This window comes from Bos javanicus, chromosome 5 (genome assembly GCF_032452875.1).
Source record: "Bos javanicus breed banteng chromosome 5, ARS-OSU_banteng_1.0, whole genome shotgun sequence".
Taxonomy (NCBI): Eukaryota; Metazoa; Chordata; class Mammalia; order Artiodactyla; family Bovidae; genus Bos; species Bos javanicus.
This window is the reverse complement of record NC_083872.1, coordinates 30,174,076-30,190,863: the sequence shown is the minus strand read 5'-3', so window position 1 is coordinate 30,190,863 and position 16,788 is coordinate 30,174,076. Positions and strand designations below refer to the sequence as shown.

The 16,788-nt window shown below is 40.4% G+C and overlaps 1 protein-coding gene and 1 non-coding gene across 3 annotated transcripts in view; both read right to left on the bottom strand.

Annotated features, from left to right (window-relative positions):
* Positions 1–90, bottom strand: part of LIMA1 (LIM domain and actin binding 1) — a 92,039-nt gene extending 91,949 nt beyond the window's left edge. For both annotated transcript variants that reach the window (XM_061416134.1, XM_061416136.1), the window contains exon 1: positions 1–90. The gene's annotated coding sequence lies outside the window, so the exon portion shown is untranslated.
* A 15,848-nt stretch (positions 91–15,938) lies between these two features.
* On the bottom strand, positions 15,939–16,045 carry LOC133249040 (U6 spliceosomal RNA). Its single transcript, XR_009736847.1, has one exon. It is a non-coding gene; the product is annotated as a U6 spliceosomal RNA (small nuclear RNA).
* Between the last annotated feature and the right edge of the window lie 743 nt (positions 16,046–16,788).

The following is a 16,788-nucleotide window of genomic DNA, read 5'->3' as shown; positions in this document are numbered from 1 at the left end:
CTGGCTAAAAGCGGTCTTTCTTCTGCGCTGCTATCAGCCCCGCCACGGGTCCCTGGCGTTCTGCCTCGCGCACCTGTCGCGACCTAGCTCCAACACCTACAGCTCTCTGCGGCCCCGCCCCGGTCCGGCTCAGAGCCCCGCCCCGGACCCCGCCCACAGCCGCGGAGGCGCGCACGTCGGCCCGCCTCCTGCGCGGCCTCGGGGTGGGCGTGCGCGCCGCTGGTTGCGTGTTCTTTCCTTGAGACTGTTCGCCGTGCTCCGTTTTGCGGCGTAGGAGCCGTGAGGGGCGTGGCTGCATTTTTGTGGGACTGTTTCTAAACTCTGCTTTCTGAGGAGAGCACGCACCTGCACGGCTTAGGGCTCAGTGCTTCTGTACTTTGGCTTTAACCCTTTGACTCCCAGCTACCACATTGACTCAATAGCGACTAGAAGTTTTGTCCTGGTTCAAGTGTAGGCCAGTCACCAACCAGGTTCTTGGTGCTTTTGGGGTAAGTTCTGTGCAGGGAGGGTGTTTTAAAGGAGGCCTTAGGGTGTAGTGGAAAGAGCTATAAATTAATCCTGGCTCAACCGCATAACGCCAAATCGTTTCACCTGACTAGAGCACAGTTTCTTCATGTAAATGAAGGGGTTGGACAAAGGCAGGCCTCCCAAGTTCTCCTGCAGCTCTAGCCGTTATTATTCCTTCATTTACAGCTCTGCTCTAAACGTTAAGAGTTCGTTAGGAGGCCTAGTGCTTAGCCTTCCTGGCCCCAGATTTTGCCCCAGGTACATGTGGGCTGCATGAGTGCCCTTCCAGAGTATCTTTTCCTTTTCTTGCACCCCAGGTGTAGTCAAGTTCAAACTACAAGTTTTCTGCAGTTTTCGAATTCAAGTAGCTTGATAAGTACTAGAAGTGGCTCGTGGTCGTAAACACCTGTATTTATACTTCCTAATGGCAAATAGATGGGGAAACAGTGGAAACAGTGTCAGAGTTTAGTTTTTTGGGCTCCAAAATCACTACAGATGGTGATTGCAGCCATGAAATTAAAAGACGCTTACTCCTTGGAAGGAAAGTTATGACCAACCTAGATAGCATATTGGAAAGCAGAGACATTGCTTTGCCAACAAAGGTCCGTCTAGTCAAGGCTATGGTTTTTCCAGTAGTCATGTATGGATGTGAGAGTTGGACTGTGAAGAAAGCTGAGTGCCAAAGAATTGATGCTTTTGAACTGTGGTGTTGGAGAAGACTCTTGAGAGTCCCTTGGACTGCAAGGAGATCCAACCAGTCCATTCTAAAGGAGATCAGCCCTGGGTGTTCTTTGGAAGGAATGATGCTAAAGCTGAAACTCCAGTACTTTGGCCACCTCATGCGAAGAGTTGACTCATTGGAAAAGACTCTGATGCTGGGAGGGATTGGGGGCAGGAGGAGAAGGGGACGACAGAGGATGAGATGGCTGGATGGCATCACTGACTCATGGACGTGAGTTTGAGTGAACTCCAGGAGTTGGTGATGGACAGGGAGGCCTGGCATGCTGCGATTCATGGGGTTGCAAAGAGTCGGACACGACTGAGTGACTGAACTGAACTGAACTGAAATCCCATGGACGGAGGAGCCTGGTAGGCTGCAGTCCATGGAGTCGTGAAGAGTCAGACACAAATGAGAGACTTCACTTTCACTTTTCACTTTCATGCATTGGAGAAGGAAATGGCAACCCACTCCAGTGTTCTTGCCTGGAGAATCCCAGGAACGGGGGAGCCTGGTGGGCTGCCGTCTATGGGGTTGCACAGAGTCGGACATGACTGAAGTGACTTAGCAGCAGCAGCAGCAAAGCAGTTAAGGGGCTTCCCAAGTGGCACTAGTGGTAAAGAACCTGCCTGCCAATGCAGGGGATTTAAGAGACAGCGGTTCGATCCCTGAGTTGGGAAGGTCCCCTGGAGGAGGAAATGGCAACCCACTCCAGTGTACTTGCCTGGAGAATCCCATGGCGAGGAGCCTGGCGGGCTACTGTCCGTAGGTAGTAAAGAGTCCAACCTGACTGAATCGACTTAGCACCCACGCATGCAAAGCAGCTAGTTAAGGACGATTTCTATAGACCAGTCACTTCTTTTGTTCTTTCAAATACCCAGCCTAGACTAACTGTGGATAGATATCAAGCATCAAGACTCATATTCCCATGCTACCTGCCAGTTTTGTTAAGAGTCCTAGCAAATATATAGGATGGTACTTCAGAAAATGCATCCCATTAGGTGTGGCGTTCCTTTAATAAATTCCCTGTCTCCATTTTTTTTTTAACAAGCTAATAAAGGCCCTTATTCTCTGCTAAAGAAATTAGGAAGACTAATTTAGGTCAGAATTTTGGACCTAGATTTCAGTCTTGACTCAGCCACTTACCAATTAAGCAAATAACTACTTGTTCTCCTGCACCTCTTTTAGTACCCTCTTGGTAATAGAGCTAGTTGTATGCCACAGTTGGCTTTTACCAGTTTGCAGGACTGATTACTGGGGATTCCACGTGGCTCAGTGGTTAAAAGAATCCACCAATGCAAGAGCTGCAAGAGATGTGGATTTGATCCCTGGATAGGGTATATCCCTTGGAGGAGGAAATGGCAACCCACTCCAGTATTCTTTCTGGGATAATCCCATGGACAAGCACCTAAGCCTGATCTCTGTATTTGGAGGGATTTTTATGAGTTAGTTGTTAAGCATAACCACTATTAAAAGTCAAATTATATAAACTAACAAGTATGTTAAGAGGTAATAAATGCCGAAAATGTCACTTTTCTTTACTTCACTTTACTAATAACTCTAAACATTGTCTACTGTATCTGTAGGATGGAAATATATAACATTGTATGTGTTTCTTCCCAACTATTCAAGCTTGTGTGTTTGTCACATTTGTAGCATGAAATTGGCTGCAATAGGAGTATTTACACATGGAAATTGGCAAATACTACAAACAAGGACTTGGTTTCTTCTTGTATTCATTTTCTAGCCCAACTGTAGGCAATTTTTTCTGTAAACAGCTTATTAGTAAATATTAAGGCCTTCCAGTACACAACTTTGTCACAACTACTCAACTTTTACACTAAAAGAGGGCATAATTATGTTCTGATAGTGCTTTATTTACAAAACAAGCAGTAGGCTAATGGAGAAAATATTAATACTTAACAGTGTATCAAATCTGTGGCCTTGACATTTTGAGTAGCACAAAAAGTTTTAAGTATTTTTCCAGTATTCATAAGTTATTATCCAGTTCCATAAAGAAGTTGCTCATGTCATTGATATATGAATGAAGCTCCCAACAGTGAAGTTCACTGTTTTTCTTTTGTCTTACTACTGAGTAAAACAAAAAAGGTCGGTTTTCATTCCAATCCCAAAGAAAGGCAATGCCAAAGAATGCTCAAACTACCGCACAATTGCACTCATCTCACACCCTGGCAAAGTGATGCTCAAAATTCTCCAAGCCAGGCTTCAACAATACAAGAACTGTGAACTTCCAGATGTTCAAGCTGGATTTAGAAAAGGCAGAGGAACCAGAGATCAAATTGCCAACATCTGCTGGATCATCAAAAAAGCAAGAGAGTTCCAGAAAAACATCTACTTCTGCTTTCTTGACTACGCCAAAGCCTTTGACTGTGTGGACCACAACAAACTGTGGAAAATTCCTAAAAAAGATGGGAATACCAGACCACCTGACCTGCCTCCTGAGAAATCTGTATGCAGGTCAAGAAGCAACAATTAGAACTGGACATGGAACAGCAGACTGGTTCCAAATTGGGAAAGGAGTACGTCAAGGCTGTATATTGTTACCCTGCTTATTTAACTTCTATGCAGAGTACATCATGAGAAACGCTGGGCTGGAGGAAGCACAAGCTGAAATCAGGATTGCCGGGAGAAATATCAATAACCTCAGACATGCAGAAGACACCACCCTTATGACAGAAAGCGAAGAAGTACTAAAGAGCCTCTTGATGAAAATGAAAGAGAAGAGTGAAAAAATTGGCTTAAAACTCAACATTCAGAAAACTAAGATCGTGGCATCTGGTCCCATCACTTCATGGGAAATAGATGGGGAAGCAGTGAGAGACTTTATTTTCTTGGGTTCCAAAATCACTGCAGATGATGACTGCAGCCATGAAATTAAAAGATGCTTGCTCCTTGGAAGAAAAGTTAGGACCAACCTAGTTCAGTTCAGCTCAGTTGCTCAGTCGTGTCCAATTCTTTGTGACCCCATGAATCGCAGCATGCCTAGACAGCATATTAAAAAGCAGAGACATTGCCAACAAAGGTCCGTCTAGTCAAAGCTATGGTTTTTCCAGTAGTCATGTATGGATGTGAGAGTTGGACTATAAAGAAAGCTGAGCACTGAAGAATTGATGCTTTTGAGCTGTGGTGTTGGAGAACACTCTTGAGAGTCCCTTGGACAGCAAGGAGATCCAACTAGTTAATCCTAAAGGAAATCAGTCCTGAATATTCATTGGAAAGACTGATGTTGAAGCTGAAACTCCAATACTTTGGCCACCTGATGTGAAAAACTGACTCATTTGAAAAGAGCCTGATGCTGGGAAAGATTGAAGGCAGGAGGAGAAGGGGATGACAGAGAATGAGGTGGTTGGATGGCATCAATGATTCAGTGGACGTGAGTTTGAGTAAACGCCGGGAGTTGATGATGGACAGAGAGGTCTGGCATACTGTAGTCCGTGGGGTTGCAAAGAGTCGGACACGACTGAGTGACTGAACTGAACTGAAACCAAAAATATCAGTCAGCATCCATGTCTGAACTACACTTCTTTGGCAGTGACGTGAGCATCTTGTTTGCTGAAATGAATTGTAATTAAGCATTTATTCATAGTCTGATTATTGTGAGATATTATTGGAAAAAGAATGAAAACTGATAGTAGATAGTCAAGAAATAGCAAGTCACACTGAAAGTACAGGTATAGACACAGTATTTTAGTTTAAAATTCATGCCAAAGACTCCATTAAAAAAGTACTAGAACTAATAAATATGTTCAGTAAAGTTACAAGCTACAAAATCAACACACAAAGCCTATTGCAGTTCTGTACACTGGCAATGGAATATCAGAAAGAGAAATGAAGAAAATAATCCCATTTACAACTGCATCAAAAAGAATAAAATACTTAGGAATAAATTTAATCAAGGAGGTGGAAAATCTATATATTGAAAACTATAAAACATTAATGAAAGAAATGGAAGAAGACACAGACAAATGGAAACATATTCTGGGCTCGTGGATTGGAAAAATCAATATTCTTAAAATGTCCATACAATCCAAAGCAATCTAGAGACTCAGTGCGATCCTTGTCAAATTCCCAATGGCATTTTTCAAAGGAATGGAAGTACTCCTTAAGTTTGAATGGAACCACACCAAAACCAAAACAAACAAACAAACAAAGAAAAACCCACAACTGAATAGCCAAAGTAATCTTGAGAAACAAGAACAAAGCTGGAGACATCATACTCCCTGACTTTATATTATAAATCTTTTATAATTAAAACAATATGGCATTGGCCTAAAAATAGACATGTAGATCAATGGAACAGAATAAAGAACCCAGAAATAAACCCATGCATATATGATCAATTAACTTATGACAACGGCTTCCCTGGTGGCTCAGAGGTTAAAGCGTCTGCCTCTAATGCGGGAGACCTGGGTTCGATCCCTGGGTCAGGAAGATCCTCTGGAGAAGGAAATGGCAACCCACTCCAGTATTCTTGCCTGGAGAATCCCATGGACGGAGGAGCCTGGTGGGCTACAGTCCACGGGGTTGAAAAGAGTCGGACACGACTGAGTGACTTAACTTTCAACTTATGACAAAGGTTCCAGTAATATGTAATGGGGAAAGGATTATCTCTTTAGTAAATGGTGTTGAGGAAACTGTCTTACACCATAAACAAAAATTAATTCAAAGACATTAAAGACTTGAATGTAAAACCTGAAGCCATAAAACTCCCAGAAGAAAAAACAAAGACAGTAAGCTCCTTGACATAGGTCTGTTGATGATTTTTTTAATCTAACACCAAAAGCAAAAGCCACAAAATCAAAAATAAATAGGACTACATCATACTAAAAAGCTTCTACACAGCTAAGGAGACCATCAACAAAATGAAAAGGCAACTTACTGAATGGGAGATAATATACATCTAATAATGAAGTAATACCCGAAATGTATAAAAAAAACTCATACAACTCAATAGCAAATAAAGGTCAGTTAAAAATAGGTTGAAGCTTTGAATACACACTTTTCAATATAAGACATACAGAAGGTAAACAGGTTCATAAAAAGATGCACAGCATTAATCATTCAGTTCAGTTTAGTTTAGTTCAGTCTCTCAGTCGTGTCTGACTCTTTGCAACCCCATGAACTGCAGCATGCCAGAACTCCCTGTCCATCACCAACTCCCAGAGTTCACTCAAACTCACGTCCATCGAGTCGGTGATGCCATCCAGCCATCTCATCCTCTGTCGTCCCCTTCTCCTCCTGCCCCCAATCCCTCCCAGCATCAGAGTCTTTTCCAATGAGTCAACTCTTCGCATGAGGTGGCCAAAGTACTGGAGTTTCAGCTTTAGCATCATTCCTTCCAAAGAACACCCAGGACCGAACTCCGAGAAGTCCAAACAGAAACCACATGAGATATCACCTTACACGTGGTAGAATGTCTATATCAAAAAGACAAGAAATAACAAGTGCTGGTGAGATGTGGAGAAAGGGAACACTTGTGAACTGTTAGTGGAAATGTTGAGAGTCACTTGGACTACAAGGAGATCCAACCAGTCAGTCCTAAAGGAGATCAGTCCTGAATATTCATTGGAAGGACTGATGCTGAAGTTGAACGTCCAGTTCTTTGGCCACCTGATGCTAAGAACTGACTCATTGGAAAAGACCCTGATACTGGGAAAGATTGAAGGCAGGAGGAGAAGGGGATGACAGAGGATGAGATGGTTGGATGGCATCACCGACTCAATAGACATGAGTTTGAGCAAGCTCTGGGAGTTGGTGATGGATGGGGAAGCCTTGTGCTGCAGTCCATGGGGTCACAAAGAGTTGGACACAACTGAGCAACTGAACTGAACTGAAGTTGATGCAACCACTGTGGAAAATAGTATGGAGATTTCTCAAAAGGTTAAAAATACACCTACTTTATGATACAACAATTCCACTTTGGGGTATTTATCCAAAGAAAATGAAAACACAAGAGTAGTAGTTGTTGCTCAGTCACTAAGTCCTATCTGACTCTTTGCAACCCCCTGGACTACAGCACACCAGTCTCCTCTGTCTTCCACTATCTCCTGGAGTTTGCTCAAATTCATGTCCATTGAGTCAGTGATGCTATCTAACTATCTCATCCTTTGCCACCCTCTTCTCCTTTTGCCTTCAATCTTTCCCAGCATCAGCATCTTTTCCAATGAGTTGGCTCTTCACATCAGATGGCCAGAGTACTGAAGCTTCAGCTTCATCAGTCCTTCCAATGAATATTCAGGAATTAAGTTCCTTTAGGATTAACTGGTTTGATCTCCTTGCAGTCAAAGAAAATTCAAGAGTCTTACCCAACACCACAGTTCAAAAGCATCAATTCTTCCATGCTCAGCATTTCCTATGATCCAACTCTCACATCTGAACCTGACTACTAGAAAAACCATAGCTTTGACTAGACAGACCTTTGTCAGCAAAGAGATGTCTCTGCTCTTTAATATACTGTCTAGGTTTGTCATACCTTTCCTTCTAAGAAGCAAGCATCTTTTAATTTTGTGGCTGCTGTCACCATCTTCAGTGATTTTGGAGCCCAAGAAAATAAAGTCTGTCACTGCTTCCACTTTTTTCCCCGTCTATTTACCATGAAGTGATGGGACCGGATGCCATGATCTTAGTTTTTTGACTGTTGAGTTTCAAACTAGCTTTTTCACTCTCCTCTTTCACTTTCATCAAGAGGCTCTTTAGTTCCTCTTCAATTTCTGCCGTTAAGAGTGATAACATCTGCATATTGGAGGTTGTTGATATTTCTTCTGGCAATCTTGATTGCAGCTTGTGATTCATCCAGCCCGGCATTTCCCATAATGTAACTTATATGCAAAATAAGTTAAATAAGCAGGGTGACAATATACAGCCTTGTTGTAGTACTCTTTCCCAATTTTGAACTGATCGGCTGTTCCATATCGGGTTCTGTTGCTTCTTGACTTGTGTTCAGATTTCTTGGGAGACAGATAAGGTAGCCTGGTATTCCCATCTCCTTAAGAATTTTCCACAGTTTGTTGTGGTCGACACAGTCAAAGGCTTTCACATAATAAATGAAGCAAAAGTAGATGTTTTTCTGGAATTCCTTTGCTTTTTCTATAATCCAACCAATGTTGGCAATTTGATCTCTGATTCCTCTGCCTTTTCTAAACCCAACTTGTATATCTGGAAGTTTTTTAGCATAACCTTACTTGGCTCGGATGGTAAAGAATATGCCTCCAGTACACAAGACCAGGGTTCAATCCCTGGGTTGGGAAGACCCCCTGGAGAAAGAAATGCCAGTATTCTTGCCTGGAGAATCCCATGGACAGAGGAGCCTGGCAGGCTATATATAGTCCATGGGGTTGCGAAGAGCTGGACACAATGAAACAACTAATACTTACTAGTATGTGAAATGAGGAAAATCGTAGGGTAATTTGAACATTTTTTGGCATTGCCTTCTTTGGGATTGGAATGAAAACTGACCTTTTCCAGCCCTGTGGCCACTGCTGAGTTTTCCAAATTTGCTTCCATTAGCTTTGTTCGTAGTAATGCTTCCTAAGGCCCACTTGACTTCACACTCCAGGAAGTCTGGCTCTAGGTGAGTGACCAAACCACCATGGTTATCCAGATCATTAAGACCGTTTTTGTATAGTTCTTCTGTGTATTCTTGCCACCTCTTCTTAATTTCTTCTGTTTATATTAGGTCTTTACCATTTCTGTTCTTCACTGTGCCCATCCTTTATTCCATATTGCAAAAGAAATTATATGAAGATATTTAAAAATATTATAGAAGGGAATGCCAAATAAGTGCTATAATTGATCAGACATCTACACTTTTGTAGAAAACACCTTGTGATTTATCTCCAGTGCACAGCTGAATCAACTGCTGTATTGGTAATGGTATGTGTTGCTTTAAAAGAAGTTACGTCAGCCACAACAGAGTGTATTTCTAATACATTATTGTCCTAACTTTAGATGATTGTGGCTTTGATAATATTCAAAAACAAACTTAATTGCATTTTATTCTAATGGTGCTTGTACAATAGTGGGAAGGAAATCTTGAGTAGTTGCAGATTTGTTAGAAAATTTTCCTGAAGTCATTATTTGGCACTGTCATCACTTGCAATTCAGTATCTGAAATAAAATAAGTCAATCATTTAAAAATACTCTGGATTAAATGTATTCTATTTATCAACATTATATTAAAAAGAAAATTGATTGGAGGGGGACTTCCTTGGTGGTTCAGTGCAGGGGGCCCAAGTTCAATCCCTGATTAGAGAGCTGAGTCCAACATGTCCCAGCTAGGAGTTTGCATGTTGCAACTAAAGATCCTGTATGTTGCAACAAAGATGAAAAATCCTGCATACTGCAGCTAAGACCTTGCACAGCCAAGTAAATATAAATATATATACATATAAAGAAAGACAGGGGGGTATGTGTTTGGTTGGTTCACTGAAAGGATAGATAGACAGGAGAAGCACTATACAAAAAAGATCTTCTCGACCCAGATAATCATGATGGTGTGATCACCAACCTAGAGCCAGATATTCTGGAATGCAAAGTCAAGTGGGCCTTAGGAAGCATTACTATGAACAAAGCTAGTGGAGGTGATGGAATTTCAGTTCACCTATTTCAAATCCTAAAAGATGCTGCTGTGAAAGTGCTGCACTCAGTATGCCAGCAAATTCGGAAAACTCAGCAGTGGCCACAGGACTGGAAAAGGTCAGTTTTCATTCCAGTCCCAAAGAAAGGCAATGCCAAAGAATGCTCAAACTACCACACAATTGCACTCACCTCACACACTGGTAAAGTAATGCTCACAATTCTCCAAGCCAGGCTTCAACAGTACAAGAACCATGAACTTCCAGATGTTCAAGTTGGATTTAGAAAAGGCAGAGGAACCAGAGATCAAAATGCCAACATCCACTGGATCATCAAAAAAGCAAGAGAGTTCCAGAAAAACATCTACTTCTGCTTTATTGACTACGCCAAAGCCTTTGACTGTGTGGACCACAATAAACTGTGGGAAATTCCTAAAGAGATGGGAATACCAGATCATCTTACCTGCCTCCTGAGAAATCTGTATGCAGGTCAAGAAGCAACAGTTAGAACTGGACGTGGAACAACAGACTGGTTCCAAATTGGGAAAGGAGTACGTCAAGGCTGTATATTGTTACCCTGCTTATTTAACTTCTATGCAGAGTACATCATGAGAAATGCTGGGCTGGAGGAAGCACAAGCTGGAATCAAGATTGCCAGGAGAAATATCAATAACCTCAGATATGCAGATGACACCACCCTTATGGCAGAAAGCGAAGAACTAAAGAGCCTCTTGATGAAAATGAAAGAGGGGAGTGAAAAAGTTGGCTTAAAGCTCAACATTCAGAAAACTAAGATCATGGCATCTGGTCCCTCACTTCATGGGAAATAGATGGGGAAACAGTGAGAGACTTTATTTTCTTGGGAAATCCAAAATCACTGCAGATGGTGACTGTAGCCATGAAATTAAAGACCCTTGCTTCTTGGAAGAAAAGTTATGACCAACCTAGAAAGCATATTAAAAAGCAGAGATATTACTTTGACAACAAAGGTTCGTCTAGTCTAGGGTATGGTTTTTCCAGTGGTCATGTATGGATGTGAGAGTTGGACTATAAAGAAAGCTGAGCGCTGAAGAATTGATGGCTTTTGAATTGTGGTGTTGGAGAAGACGCTTGAGAGTCCCTTGGACTGCAAGGAGATCCAACCAGTCAATCCTAAAATAAATCAGTCCTGCATATTCATTGGAAGGACCAATGCTGAATGCAACTCACTCCTAAGCAATCCCACTTCTAAGTATTTACCCTAGAGAAATAAAAACCAATGTCAATATGGACTGGTATTTAACTTATATGTAAACATTCATAGCAATTTTATTCATAATAGGCCCCAACTAGAAATAACAAATGTCCAATAACTAGTGAATCAATAAATTGTGATATATCCATACAATGCAATATACTACTTAGTTTTAAAAAGGAATGAACTACTGAGAGAACATGGATAATATCAAAAGCATTATGTTAAGTGAAAGAAGCCAGAGACAGACACAAAAGACTATGAACTTTAACATAAAATTCTAGTAAAGTCAAATTGCAATGACATGCATTTTCCTGGTGGTCCAGTGGCTAAGACTTTGCATTCCCAATGCAGGAGGACTGAGTTCAATTCCTGGTCAGGGAACTAGATGCCACATACCACAACTAAGGGTTCCCATGCTGCAACGAAGATTCTGCGTGCCCCAACTAAGACCTGGCACAGCCAAATAAATAAATATTTTTTTAAAAACTACTAAGACAGAAAACAGATCAGTGGTTGCCTGGGGCAGGGGTAAGAGACTGTGGGGGAGACTGAATACAAAGGGTAATAGAAATATCTGGATGGTGATGATAGTTACACTGCTGTACACAATTGTCAAAACCACATTGAAATGTTACTTAAAACTGATGAATTTTAATGTATGTAAAACATAATAAGGCTGATTTTTTAAAAATGGTCCTCTTCCTTCATAAGAATCATAGATTTAGGTTAGACATAAGAGATTTCTGATTATGGAACATTATTAAAGATTTCCTTTCCTTGACAATTTTTAAGAATGAAGAAGAAAAGGCCAATGATTGAGCTAGAATAGATTTTTTTAAGGCAAAGAGTAAATGATACACTTATCTATATATTATATATGACATATATATTATCTATTACTAGCAAATATTTATCCAATTCTAAAAGTATTTAGATAAGAACCACAATATTTCTTAAGTTTTCATCCTTCTTTTAAAAGTTAGAAAAAAAATCTCCAAGAGTTTAATTTTTTCATATATGGTTATCAGAATGATTCCTTATTGGCCTACCCAAAAAGGCAAATTTAAGTAATATTTTAATATAAATATACAAAGCTTTTAGTTTCAATTAAATCATAGTGTATCATATGACTACAAACTTTTTACATTGTTTATTTAAAAATGTCCCCTGATTTTTCTTTATATCTAATTTAAAATAATATTTACTCCTGGAAAATAACATGTAACATATTAAGACCTCTGAGGTGTCTTACTCTATTCTATGCTATATTCTTACTCTATTCTATTACTATATTCTTCTAAGGTAATCTCATCCTTTTCAGGATCCTTTGTTACCATCCATATGCTGATGATTTTTTACCTATATAGCTCAGAAATAAGATTCAAGGTTTTCTGAGGCTTTTTACATAGTTGGAAAATTAAGAAATTAAGAAAAGTAAGTTCACACAATTTAAGAAAATTGATATAGCTCTTCAAATACAGAATTCTAAGGGTTTGTCTCAGAGCCATGAAAGGAGCCTTTGCAAGAGACCTGAAGATTAACTTCATCAGCTTCACAGCAAATCTGCCTCTGCTATAGCTATATCTTATGAATAGATTTCCCTTAGCAACTATGGAGCTATCCTCCAGCTGCCTACTAGATCTCTCTCCTTTTAAGTCCCCATGTGCACAGTTGAACTTGGTTTTTGCTTTCTACTCTTCCACCATCACCCCATCAGGATTTGCTAGTTTTCCTGGATTCTCTAAATCAGGAAATAGCACCGACATTCATCCAGTTTCACAGGTTATCTCCATACTCCAGCAAATCGTCAAGCCTTGACAATTCATCTTCCAAATAATTTGACATTCACAAATTCTCCAATTCATCTTTTCTCAAACTCCAGTCCTAACCTAGTTAAGATCATCAACTTCTCTTACCTAAACTAGTCCAACAGTCACCTAGTGTGTCTCCTAGCCTCCAGTTTTGCCACCTTCTAAACTGTTCTTCATGTTGCACCGGTTATCTTTCCTGATATTCACCTGATCATATCATTCCCTGGCCTTAAACACTATACTGTACAAACTTCAATATGTGTAAGAAATTACTTGCCATCGTTGTTTAAAAAAACATAGATTTGAGGACTTTACCCCAGTGATTTTGATTCAATAGGTTTGGAGCAGAATATAGGAGTAGGCACTTTCAGTAAGATTTTTAAGTGATTCTGATGTAGATAATCCATGCTTTAAGGCATAACGTTTATTGGCTCCCCAGTTCTCCTACAGTAGACTTCAAATTCCTTAATATGTCTTTCAATACCTGGTAAAAACTGGCCCCTGCTTATCTTTCTGGTTTTATCGATGACTACTACCTCCTATCCTCTAGGGTTAAGCTCTCTTGAAAATTTCCCCATTTTTAAAGAAAGCATAGCCCAACTACACTTTGTTCAGTTCAGTCACTCAGTCATGTCTGACTCTTTGCAACCCCATGAGCTGGAGCTCACCAGGCTTCCCTGTCCGTCGCCAACTCCCAGAGCCTACCCAAACTCATGTCCGTTGCATTGGTGATGCCATCCAACCATCTCATCCTCTGTCATCCCCTTCTCCTCCTGCCTTCAATCTTCCATAGAATTAGGGTCTTTTCCAATGAGTCATCTCTTCACATCAGGTGCCCAAAGTACTGGAGTTTCAGCTTCAGCATCAGTCCTTCCAATGAATATTCAGGACTGATTTCCTTTAGAACTGACTAGTTGGATCTCTTTGCAGTCCAAGGGACTCTCAAGAGTCTTCACCAACACCACAGTTCAAAAGCATCAATTCTTCAGCACTCAGCTTTCTTTATAGTCCAGATCTCACGTCCATACATGACTACTGGAAAAACCATAGCTTTGACTAGACGGACCTTTGTTGGCAAAGTAATGTCTCTGCTTTTTAATATGCTGTCTAGGTTGGCCATAACTTTTCTTCCAAGGAGTAAGCCTCTTTTAATTTCATAGCTGCAGTCACCATCTGTAGTGATTTTGGAGCCCAGAAAAATAAAGTTAGCCACTGTTTCCCCATCTATTTCCCATGAAGTGATAGGACCAGATGCCATGATCTTAGTTTTCTGAATGTTGAGCTTTTTTTTTTTTTTTTCACAATATTGTATTGGTTTTGCCAAATATTGAAATGAATCCACCACAGGTATACATGTGTTCCCCATCCTGAACCTTCCTCCCTCCTCCCTCCCCATACCATCCCTCTGGGTCGTCCCAGTGCATCAGCCCCAAGCATCCAGTATCGTGCATCGAACCTGGACTGGCGACTTGTTTCATATATGATATTATACATGTTTCAATGCCATTCTCCCAAATCATCCCACCCTCTCCCTCTCCCACAGAGTCCAAAAGACTGTTCTATACATCAGTGTCTCTTTTGCTGTCTCGTATACAGGGTTATTGTTACCATCTTTATAAATTCCATATATATGTGTTAGTATACTGTATTGGTGTTTTTCTTTCTGGCTTACTTCACTCTGTATAATAGGCTCCAGTTTCATCCACTTCATTAGAACTGATTCAAATGTATTCTTTTTAATGGCTGAGTAATACTCCATTGTGTATATGTACCACTGCTTTCTTATCCATTCATCTGCTGATGGACATCTAGGTTGCTTTCATGTCCTGGCTATTATAAACAGTGCTGTGATGAACATTGGGGTACACATGTCTCTTTCCCTTCTGGTTTCCTCAGTGTGTATGCCCAGCAGTGGGATTGCTGGATCATAAGGCAGTTCTATTTCCAGTTTTTTAAGGAATCTCCACACTGTTCTCCATAGTGGCTGTACTAGTTTGCATTCCCACCAACAGTGTAAGAGGGTTCCCTTTTCTCCACACCCTCTCCAGCATTTATTGCTTGTAGACTTATGGATTGCAGCCATTCTGACTGGCGTGAAATGGTACCTCATAGTGGTTTTGATTTGCATTTCTCTGATAATGAGTGATGTTGAGCATCTTTTCATGTGTTTGTTAGCCATCTGTATATCTTCTTTGGAGAAATGTCTATTTAGTTCTTTGGCCCATTTTTTGATTGGGTCATTTATTTTTCTGGAATTGAGCTGTAGGAGTTGCTTGTATATTTTTGAGATTAGTTGTTTGTCAGTTGCTTCATTTGCTATTATTCTCCCATTCTGAGGGCTGTCTTTTTACCTTGCTAATAGTTTCCTTTGTTGTGCAGAAGCTTTTAAGTTTAATTAGGTCCCATTTGTTTATTTTTGCTTTTATATTTCCAATATTCTGGGAGGTGGGTCATAGAGGATCCTGCTGTGATGTATGTCGGAGAGTGTTTTGCCTATGTTCTCCTCTAGGAGTTTTATAGTTTCTGGTCTTACGTTTAGATCTTTAATCCATTTTGAGTTTATTTTTGTGTATGGTGTTAGAAAGTGGTCTAGTTTCATTCTTTTACAAGTGGTTGACCAGTTTTCCCAGCACCACTTGTTAAAGAGATTGTCTTTAATCCATTGTATATTCTTGCCTCCTTTGTCAAAGATAAGGTGTCCATATGTGCGTGGATTTATCTCTGGGCTTTCTATTTTGTTCCATTGATCTATATTTCTGTCTTTGTGCCAGTACCATACTGTCTTGATGACTGTGGCTTTGTAGTAGAGCCTGAAGTCAGGTAGGTTGATTCCTCCAGTTCCATTCTTCTTTCTCAAGATAGCTTTGGCTATTCGAGGTTTTTTGTATTTCCATACAAATTGTGAAATTATTTGTTCTAGCTCTGTGAAGAATACCATTGGTAGCTTGATAGGGATTGCATTGAATCTATAAATTGCTTTGGGTAGTATACTCATTTTCACTATATTGATTCTTCCAATCCATGAACATGGTATATTTCTCCATCTATTAGTGTCCTCTTTGATTTCTTTCAAAAATATGGAACGCTTCACGAATTTGCATGTCATCCTTGCGCAGTGGCCATACTAATCTTCTCTGTATCGTTCCAATTTTAGTATATGTGCTGCCAAAGCGAGCACTGAATGTTGAGCTTTAAGCCAACCTTTTCACTCTCCTCTTTCACTTTCATCAAGAGGTTCTTTAGTTCTTCTTCACTTTCTGCCATAAGGGTGGTGTCATCTGCATATCTGAGGTTATTGATATTTCTCCCGGCAATCTTGATTCCAGCTTGTGCTTCCTCCAGCCCAGCGTTTCTCATGATGTACTCTGCATAGAAGTTAAATGACCAGGGTGGCAATATACAGGCTTGATGTACTCCTTTTCCTATTTAGAACCAGTCTGTTGTTCCATGTCCAGTTCTAACTGTTGCTTCCTGACTTGCATATAGGTTTCTCAAGAGGCAGGTCAGGTGGTCTGGTATTCCCATCTCTTTCAGAATTTTCCATAGTTTATTGTGATCCACACAGTCAAAGGCCTTGGCATAGTCAATAAAGCAGAAATAGATGTTTTTCTGGAACTCTCTTGCTTTTTTGATGATCCAGCGGATATTGGCAATTTGATCTCTGGTTCCTCTGCCTTTTCTAAAACCAGCTTGAACATCTGGAAGTTCACGGTTCACGTATTGCTGAAGACTGGCTTAGGGAATTTTGAGCATTACTTTCCTAGCATGTGAGGTGAGTGCAACTGTGCAGTAGTTTGAGCATTCTTTGGCATTTCCTTTCTTTAGGATTGGAATGAAAACTGATGGGCACTTGGTTGCTTCCATATCTTGGCTATTGTAAATGCTGCTATGAATTGCTATGAATGTTAGAATGTAATCTTT